At 43.9% G+C, this 10,821-nt stretch overlaps 1 pseudogene; it reads left to right on the plus strand.

The window, feature by feature from the left end:
• The first annotated feature begins 1,074 nt into the window (after positions 1-1,074).
• LOC135575062 (somatolactin-like) lies at positions 1,075-10,510 on the plus strand (annotated as a pseudogene).
• The last annotated feature ends 311 nt before the right edge of the window (positions 10,511-10,821 follow it).

Consider the following 10,821-nt stretch of genomic DNA (forward strand, 5'->3'; position numbering starts at 1 on the left):
TCCTGCCACCATCATTATGCACAGCTGCCTTTCCCCGTCAAGCGGATAAGCAATTATTGGACTCAATCACTGATGTCATTACCTCCCCTATATCTGTCTGTTCCTCCACTCTGTTCCCCGCTTGTCCTTGTATACCCGTGCGCTGATGCCAGTCCATGTCTTGTTTCATGTCTGTTCCTAATTAAATGTTTGACTCCCCGTACCTGCTTCTCTACTCCAGCGTAGGTCCTTACAGAATGCTGAAGCCACCAAGCAAAGCATCGGGGGAGTGCTGGCTTTCCAGTTGGTGGTGACGTCTGGTCCGGGGGCCGCCACCGATGGAACCGGGGATGCCTAAGCCAGCTCATCGGGCTGTCACGCCTTACCTGGCTCGAGAGGTTTCTTGCCCCGGTTGGCTCGGAAGGCACCCATCCCACGTCAGGCCTCAGCCGGATCATCAGGTTTTTACGCCCAGCCGGCTCATCAGGCTCCGCCGGATAATCGGGCTCCCACGCCTCAGCGGGATCAACAGGCCTTCATGCCTCAGCCAGATTGTCAGGCTCCTATTGCCTCAGCAGGCTCGCCAGGCTCTCACACTTCTGCCGGTTTCATCGGGAAAATAGCCGGCGAAACAGAATAGGAAATCTGCCCATTCTTACGCCTCGCATGATTCGGAAGACCCATCGAGAACTTGCGAGAGGCGGAATCTCGCATGTTCACAAGTCATGGCATCCGGTTCGAGCCCCCCACAACTAGTGAAGCCTCATTCATGTAGACGCCACCAGAGAGGGAGTCAGGACAGGGGATGAAGGCGAAGGTACCTCCGGATCCAAGCTTGAAGCGAAAGCCACCAGGGATGAAGGTGACGGAACCTCCAGATCCAGGGCGGCAAAGCTGTTTGAAGTCTGTATCCGGTCCAGGCTTCCCAAGGAGGCCCCAATTACCAAAGGCCGCTACTTTCAACTTCCATGGAGAGTGATGCGCCTCCATGGCTGGTTGGCAAGTTCAAGAAAAGGAATCATCCACTAAGTCATTCAGAAGCATCCTACTAACTCCATTTTTCAGCTACTGGAGTAGAAGAGAAAGGGAAAGTACATGGACGTGGATTCCCCAGTAGGTAATGTAGGATAGCTACTTGTTTGCTAAGAGTAGCCACTTCGCCTCTGTACTCCTCTGCAAGCAAACAGTTGCTACATTGAATGTCCGGATGGTCCACATTGCCCCGGAATAGAGCAAAAGAAACACAGCTTCTGCAGCATTGAAACCATTCGTTAGCGACCTCAATTTGAAACTACAGGATAGCTAGGCTAACTGAGCTTGCATGTATCTCTTCTTGACAGGAATTTACTAAAAGTTTGCTATAAGCTACAGTGGGTTTGCAAATACTGCCCGCACCCCATCTCCTGAAACAAGCACACCCCATGAAATGGCAAACAGACAAGCAACAAACACCTGTCACATGACCAGTATGGCAAACAGAGAGAAAGTGGAGGATTCGATCACTGTATGGATCATGGCTGCACATACACCATGCAAACGGGAGATGAGCAACTCACAAGTTGGTACTGTAGAAACAAGCAGTAAATTGTGGGGCAGTAAGCCAAAACACCGGTCAAGTTAAGGAGAGCAGGTAGCAGGAGCATTTTTTTTCAAACACACTAATCCAATACCATTGAACAACACACCACTTTTAACTGTGATCCAGCCAAGGCTCTTTAGCTTTAAAGCTTCTTCAGAATCGGTGTCCCTTCAATAGAATGGTTGAGCTAACATAGGCTAATGCATTTAACTTGAGGTTGTAAGTAACAATAACATTTCCCAGGACATAGACATATCTGATATTGGCAGAAAGCTTAAATCCTGGTTAATATAACTGTACTGTCCAATTTACAGTAGCTATTACAGTGAAAGAATACCATGCTATTGATTGAGAAGAGTGCACAATTTTGAACATGACAAGTTATTAATAAACAAAGGCACATTTGGGCAGTCTTGATACAATTTTGAATACAAATGCAATGGTTCATTTGATCAGTCTAAAACATTGCACGTACACTGCTGTCATCTGGTGGTGTCAGCGCCGTGTGTATAGGTGGCAGGGAAGTCAGGCGCAGGAGAGTCGAAATAGAGTGTAAATGGAGTCTTTTAATAACTGTCCACAGAACATGCTCCATAACACTTAAAAGTATAGACATGACAAACATGGGTACGAGGACCCGTCGCGCACCAATACAACAAATAAACAACACTGACAATAAAACAATCTCTGACAAAGACATGAGGGGAAACAGAGGGTTAAATACACAACAGGTAATGAATGGGATTGAAAACAAGTGTGTGGGAAGACAAGACAAAACCAATGGAAAATGAAAAATGGATCAATGATGGCTAGAAGGCCGGTGACGTCGAACGCAGAGCACCGCCCGAACAAGGAGAGGCAGCGACTTCGGCAGAAGTCGTGACAGGTGGCCAAAATCTAAATTGTAGCTGGGCTGGAATAATACATTATGGCCTTTCTCTTGCATTTCAAAGATGATGGTACAAAAACAATACAAAAGAAAGGTTGTTTTTGTCTTTGTATTATCTTTTACCAGATCGAATGTGTTACATTCTCCTACATTCCTTTCACATTTTCACAAACTTCAAAGTGTTTCCTTTCAAATGGTACCAATAATATGCATATCCTATCTTCAGGGCTTGAGTAACAGGCAGTTAGTTTTGTGTACGTCATTTTAGGCAAAATTTTTAAAAAGGGGCAGACCCTTCAGAGATTTTAAGGTCAGCTAAGTCTGTGAGTTGGAAACTAAAGCAGCAGCACTCGTATAAAGGTTGAGGTGGGAAGATTTGGATTGCTCAAACAGGCATCTTTATAACTAATCCTCTACATCGTACAAATGGCAAGTGCAACGCTGTGAGTTTGGAGCAGGGAGACGATAACTGTTCCGTCCGTTAACTGCGAGTTAAAGACCAGATCCCACTCGGCTCATTTCTGACCTTGCATTCTACACTGAATGCCAAAAAGTTTAATTGAGTACAGAAACCCCTTTCCTTGTACTTTTAGCACTGTAATGTTTCTGTCCGATATATTGATGACTTTACTGTTGAAGGTATTGCCTCTGTGCCTCTGTGCCTCTGTGATTTGAGAGTAATTATTTTTAGGTTAGTATATAATTGCTTTAGCTGAATCCAGTTACATGACTATACTAAAACTGCACAATAGCACAAATGCAAATCAATTATTTCTAATATACAGTACTGTTCAGAACACAATAGTCACAAAACTCAAACTGTGCTCCCTAAACTGTGTTGTGCAGGACAAGTGGCTCCTCCACTCAGTCCTAATGCTGGTCCAGTCCTGGTCTGAGCCTTCGGTGTACCTGCAAACCACCTTGGATAATTATGACGACGTTCCTGACACTACTCAACAAGACCAAATTGTTGTCGGAAAAACTCCTTAGTTTGGAGAAAGGAGTGGTGGTCCACATCAGGAAGGTACTTCAGTGTCATTACGCATTGTCCTCTTAAGCCCAATGCATGTTCACATAATGTAAATCCATGAGCACTCATTTGCTCACATCTCGTAGTCCTCTATCAATGGCTCATTTCCTTGACTTCACCCCTCTCCCTCTCCCTCTCTCCCCCTCCCTCCCTCTCTCCTCCCCCATCCCCCATCCCTCTGTCTACTCTGTCCTGTCCTTCCTGTGTACTATAGATGCTGGATGAGGGCATGCTGGCCACCTCCTACTATGAGCAGGACGTGACTCCTTACAACCTGCAGCCTGAGGTGCTGGAGTCAGTTCTGAGGGTCTACACTCTGTTCAGCTGCTTCAAGAAGGACCCGCACAAGATGGAGACCTTCCTCAAGCTCCTCAAGTGTCACCAGACTGACAAATACAGCTGTTTCCTTTACGAGAGAACAACTATTTCCACCCCATTCAAACCCCTACTATTATATGCACTAAACAAGACACTACCCACCCACAATGAGGCTAGCATAGAACATTTTCCTCCCTGCTTCTGGTGCCCCCGCACTTGCCTTGAACACGTAGAGAGGTCGACTGATATGACCTCTGCCTTAGGGTGTCTAACATCATCAATCAAATGTATTTATAATGCCCTTTTTACATCAGCTGACGTCACAAAGTGCTATACAGAAATCCACCCTAAAACCCCAAACAGAAAGCAATGCAGATGTAGAAGCACTGTGGCTAGGAAAAACTCCCTAGAAAGGCCGGAACCTAGGAAGAAACCTAGAGAGGAACCAGGCTCTGAGGGGTGGCCAGTCCTCTTCTGGCTGTGCAGGGTGGAGATTATAACAGAACATGGCCAAGATGTTCAAATGTTCATAGATAACCAGCAGGGTCAGATAATAATAATCACAGTGGTTGTAGGGGTTGCAGCAGGTCAGCACTTACTCAGGAGTAAATGTCAGTTGGCTTTTCATAGCCAATCACTGAGTGTGTGCCTGGTGCATTACAGTATGTTGGCAACTGACTGCTTCCAAACATTTTCGTACATGCAACACTAAGTAGGTGTTATGGTTTGCCACTTTATTTGAAAAGCTGCATTTCATATTTTCTTTTATATTTTTTTAACATGGCAAAGTGTTGCAGGGTGAAGTCCCAAAGGGGGATTTGCATCTTGCTCTTTCAAAAAAAGAAGAGAAATCTGCATATTTTATGATTGATTTCCATTTCCTTTGTTCTTAACTGGAGTTTGTATTCCTATCTGCTTCTGCAGTGTTTCGATTATTTCTGTGGGCCCTTGTGTATTCGGAGAGATCCTGTTCTTCTAGTCGAGCTGGCTTCACCTCTGCATTAGTGAAATGGAACACACTCAGTAGGAGACGGGAGTCAAAGAAAGACACAGACAAAGAGAAGAGCTAAAGATATTCTGACAGGGAGAGAATAGATAAAAATACAAGAGTTTTGCAGGAGGAATGGAGAGGAGAGTAAAATAAATATATGGTTTGTTGGACAGGATATGAATTAGCATTATTTTTAGTTATGCCCATACCAGATTGTGTTTATCTCAAATTTACACAGAGGTCAGAATGAGGACTAAGTAAGGACTATTTTTAGAGTGTAAAATACCTTGATGATTAGTGTACCTGGCAAGACAAAAATAGGATACAATTTTTGTCATCAAATCAAATCAAATTTATTTATATAGCCCTTCTTATATCAGCTGATATCTCAAAGTGCTGTACAGAAACCAAGCCTAAAACCCCAAATAGCAAGCAATACAGGTGTGGAAGCAGGGTGGCTAGGAAAAACTCCCTAGAAAGGCCAAAACCTAGGAAGAAACCTAGAGAGGAACCAGGCTATGTGGGGTGGCCAGTCCTCTTCTGGCTGTGCAGGGTGGAGATTATAACAGAACATGGCCAAGATGTTCAAATGTTCATAAATGACCAGCATGGTCAAATAATAATAATCACAGTAGTTGTCGAGGGTGCAGCAAGTCAGCACCTCAGTAGTAAATGTCAGTTGGCTTTTCATAGCCGATCATTAAGAGTATCTATACCGCACCTGCTGTCTCTAGAGAGTTGAAAACAGCAGGTCTGGGACAGGTAGCACATCCGGTGAACAGGTTGGGATAATCACTAAACATTTCTTGGAATTCTAGTTTTGGAATCCTACTTTTTGTCAATTTGATGGAAAATCAATATGTCTTTATTGTTCGAAATGGAACATTGCTTGAGGGTTAGCATGAAACTGTACCATTGGTCCAATGGTAATGTATAGCAAATAGTTGAGGTATTCTTGTGCCATAGTCAAATGAAAGGACATTAACTATCAGTCAATGAAGAGTTGCAAGAAGGGAATACTCTCTGAACTGAAGGGTTGTCTTTGTGAGAATGCTTTTGGTCAAAGATATGGTTCAAAGATATGGTTCAATATTCTTTTTAGCTATGGCAGAGAAGCTATAGGAAGTATCTTGGAAGGACGACGAAATGGAAGAGGGGAAAAAACTGCCTGACAGACAGACAAATTACAAACTTGGATTAAAAGCTCCTGTCTGCAACACCAAGACACCATAATAAACACATCGTCTAGAGTTTTTGTATCCTATGGCAACACTGATGGTCTGTTATTACTAGGAAAAATTGTGAGGATGAAAAGGGGTACAGTGCCAACACCCCTGCCCTATAACCCATCGTCGTTTCTCCTAATATTACATCTGGTACATCTGGTTCATCTGGTTCCATAAAAATTACTCACCTTTTCTGCTGTAAGAGCTCAAAAGCTTCCCTTCCAGTAACTAGGCAATATGTCAAAATGTTCCCCTTTCTAATGAAAAATGTGTTCCTCGAAAATGGTCTCAGTTGTAAAATGATCTGTAGATAAAAATAACATGCATTTCAATCCACATTATCAAATTACGGATTGACTAGAAAAAGGCAAAGTATGTTTTTTGTTTATCAATAAGGACAATAGTTTATGTAGCAAATTTGATATTATGTAAATGGTGTTTCATTTTATTGGTGCGTTGATATCTCTTTTGGACTACATCAGTGGTTCCCAAACCAAGAGGTTTTGTTGAAATGTTTGAGTCACTCAGATATCACATTAACACACATTCGACTGGGTGGGAGGGGGGGGGTGGGGGGTGGGGTTCCCCAATGATGGAAGGGGGGCCGAGTGAAAAGGTTTGGGAACCGTTGGGTTACATGATTGTCCTCTCCTTCCCAACCCATTGCACCAGGTGGCAGCAGTGCTCTGTCTTCAAGGTATTTTGATCTGAGAAGAATGCAGTTTGGTCAGTCCATTTAGAATACACTCTTTGATCTAGGCCTACATGTACACTACCATTCAAACGTTTGGGGTCTCTTAGAAATGTCCTTGTTTTTGAAAAAGAAAATTCTTGTCCATTAAGATAACAACATCAAATTGATCAGAAATACAGTGTAGACATTGTTAATGTTGTAAATAGCAGATTTTTATGGAATATCTGCATAGACGTAAAGAGGCCCATTATACGCAAATCATCACTCCTGTGTTAGCTAATGCAAGTGCATCATTTTAAAAGACTAATTGATCATTAGAAAACCCTTTTGCAATTATGTTAGCAAAGCTGAAAACTGTTTTACTGATTAAAGAAGCAATAAAACTGGCCTTCTTTAGACTAATTGAGTATCTGGAGCATTAGCAATTGTGGGTTCGATTGGCCAAAAACAAAGTACTTTCTTCTGAAACTCATCAGTCTATTCTTGTTCTAAGAAATGAAGGTTATTCCATGCGAGACATTGCTAAGAAACTGAGGATGTAGTACAACGCTGTGTACTACTCCCTTCACAAAACAAACAGGCCCTAACCAGAATAGAAAGAGGAGTGGGAGGCCCCAGTGCACAAGTGAGCAAGAGGACAAGCACATTAGAGTGTTTAGTTTGAGAAACAGATGCCCCACAAGTCCCCAATTGGCATCTTCATTAAATAGTAACCACAGAACACCAGTCTCAACGTCAACAGTGAAGAAGTGACTCCGGGATGCTGGCCTTGGCAAAATGGCTAAAGAACATCAAAGTCAAGGTATTGGAGTGGCCATCACAAACCCTAACCTCAATCCTATAGAAAATGTGTGGGCAGAACTGGAAAAACCTGTGCGAGCAAGGAGGCATACAAACCGGACTCAGTTACACCAGCTCTGTCAGGAGGAATGGGCCAAAATTCACCCAACTTATTGTGGGAAGCTTGTGGAAGGCTACCTGAAACGTTTGACCCAAGTTAAACAATTTAGAGGCAAAATAATAATTGAGTGTATGTAAACTTCTGACCCACTGGGAATGTGATGAAAGAAATAAAAGCTGAAATAAATCCGTCTCTCTACTATTATTCTGACACTTCACATTCTTAAAATAAAGTAGGTATCCTAACTGGGGCGGCAGGGTAGCCTAGTGGTTAGAGCGTTGGACTAGTAACCGGAAGGTTAGTTCAAACCCCCGAGCTGACAAGGTACAAATCTGTCGTTCTGCCCCTGAACAGGCAGTTAACCCACTGTTCCTAGGCCGTCATTGAAAATAAGAATTTGTTCTTAACTGACTTGCCTGGTTAAATAAATAAAAATAAGACAGGGAATTTTTACTAGGATTAAATGTCAGGAATTGTGAAAAACTGAGCTTAAATGTATTTGGCTAAGGTGTATGTAATCCTCCGACTTCAACTGTATGTAGATATTCCATATAAAATTTACAACATTAACAATGTCTCCACCGTATTTCTGATCAATTTGATGTTATTTTAATGCACAAAAAAACGTGCTTTTCTTCCAAAAACAAAGACATTTCTAAGTGACCCCAAACTTTTGAACGGTAGTGTAACTTAAGATGCCTCTATTGAGAGCAAAATGTAAATGTTTCAGTGGAATGTTGACGTGTAATAGAACTGGACACGTGCTTTTGAACATTTGACACATATTTAACGCAAACATTTATCATTTAACCTACTGCTTCAGGAAGGAAGGAAAGTGAGACACATTGCGACATAAAATCATATTCAGAGGAACTAGTATGGTCCCTCTCTCTGCGTATTCATACAATATATATACTGCATATTTTAGAGTCAGAGGGAATTTGTCTCACAGCTTCACATTCTCAGAGAGGCTCATGTACATGAGACGACCAGGGTTTGAGCATGCTGATGAGGAAATAATTGTATCCCTAACAGGAAAACTCCGGACTGCATCAGTGACTGGTTCTGAGTGATGGATTGACAAAATAAAGTAGAAGTACTGTTCGTCCTGCTCTCTGGAGAACGGGCCTAAATTGGTGGTCCTTATTGTTTGTTCCTGTTTACACCCAAAATCACACTAGCAAGGAGCAACACAATAAAGGAAGCGGCCAACAAAGACGGTTGTTCCTTGTCTGGGTTTCCTGACAGGAATGCAATCCTCTACGATTGTCTTCTCATCTATAGCACCTCCACGTCAATACCACCCCAGCTCCCTTCATCACAAGATGTAAATCAGCCAGTGGTTGTCACGGCGAATCAAGTGTCAGTGTGGCGAGGGTTTTGCAGGCAGGATGTGGCGGTGGGGCCTAGTGTCAGCAATGTCAGGTTCAGCTTCCTGTGCCTTAATCACTTCAGTATGGGGGCCTAGGCCTCGGGTTGCCTGCCCTGCTCACCACCACCCAGGCCAGTCCACTTACAAAATGCAGGGAGCAGTAGACCAGCCCCTCACCCCCACCCGCTCCCCTGGCTTTGCATCCATAAATATTAAAGATCTGCTATAAGTGACTGGGGGAGGAGGGCGGTATGGATGATTTCACAGTCTAACTATTATAACCCGAGGTAAGGAAATCCAGACTGCTGGGATGCAGGAGCGGAGCGGAGCAGAAAGAGAGAGAGAGACAGAGCGACAAAGAGAGAGAGAAAGTGAGAGGGGGCAGAGGAGGGATCTGTGTGAGAGAGGCAAAGATAGGGATCAAGGGAGAACATGGATTGCTGGAAGGCAGGTAGTTGGAAGAAGTTTGGAACTAGAGCTGGAGCTGGCTTGATATGGAATGAAGCCTCGGTATTCAATTGCACCTCATGTTCTGACAGCCGGGCTACAGCTCTTCACTACAAAGCCATTTCTATCACGCCACCTCAGACCAGAGGGAATGTGATTCAGGCCATGAAAGAATGACAGAGGGCTTCTTATCCTCCCTCCAAGAACCCAGGACCACTGGGTCTGCAGCGCCGCGCAGAGCTGTCAGACAACACTGTGTGTGTGTGTGTGTGTGTGTGTGTGTGTGTGTGTGTGTGTGTGTGTGTGTGTGTGTGTGTGTGTGTGTGTGTGTGTGTGTGTGGTGAAAAGGTCCAAACCAGGAGTAAGGGGCCCATTCAGCTCTGACCCCCCCAATCCCCTCTCCCCATGTCTTCCCTGGGGGCATCTCAGGGAGGCTGCATGTACGTGTTAGTGGAGGTGAGGTCAGGAGGTCAGGGGGTCAAGCCCCTTCTAACCGTTCCAGTGTGTTGGGAGATGTCAACCCGAGTCCGTCAGATTGTAATAGCAGGCTAGGGTTTCACCCAGGAAAGCTGCTAGTAAGAAAGAGGAGATATGGGGACGGCTTAGAACAGAGTGAAGTCCGTGAAACATTTTGAAATCCTATATTCATCCTCTGTTAAGGCAGTGACTGAGGTTTGGTGTGACACATTGGTCAAGGAAATTATTTGAATGTAAATGACAAATCATGCAATACTGGAATGATATAATGCAAGAGATGGTCAAATATCCTCTTGCTTCCATTGTTTCTTTGTTTTATCTCCAAGGCCACCTGTATGTACTGTTTACTTAGAGAGAGAAATCAGTCAACCATTCTTTTACATTACCATTGTATACTGTTCTGTGTCATTTACAACAAGCAGTGGGGACAACAATGGTGCAAAACAGTTTGTTGTTGTTTTTAATCGCAGGCAAACAGATGGGCTTTGCTGAAACGGCCCTGTGGGAGTCCCCCATTTGTGGTGAGTGCGGCGAACTGCAGGATTTACGCCACAAGGAAATGAAGCGATTACCCAGGAGGCTGCAGGGAATGGGCGATGGGCTGTGAACTCAGCGGGGTAGGGACCATCAAATCGTCCCTATGTGAAGCCCTGGCCACCCTCCACTGTTCTGCTGGTCAACCATCTTACCCTGCACTACATTCCCATGCCACAAATAGAATAAGGGAGGAAAGAAACCAAAACAATTATAGATGGACTCTGAGTTACTGTCAGGAAGTCTCACAAACCTCTAGCAAAGGCTAACTCGAGCAAGTGTGACTAACTCGAGAAAGTTTGTCATTTTAGGAAGCATATACAGTGGTAACACAAACGGGTGTCAAAGGTTACTGGAGAGTAGTGGTCCATTATCTACTCAGCA

The sequence above is a fragment of the Oncorhynchus nerka genome, linkage group LG14 (assembly GCF_034236695.1).
Source record: "Oncorhynchus nerka isolate Pitt River linkage group LG14, Oner_Uvic_2.0, whole genome shotgun sequence".
NCBI classification, from domain to species: domain Eukaryota; kingdom Metazoa; phylum Chordata; class Actinopteri; order Salmoniformes; family Salmonidae; genus Oncorhynchus; species Oncorhynchus nerka.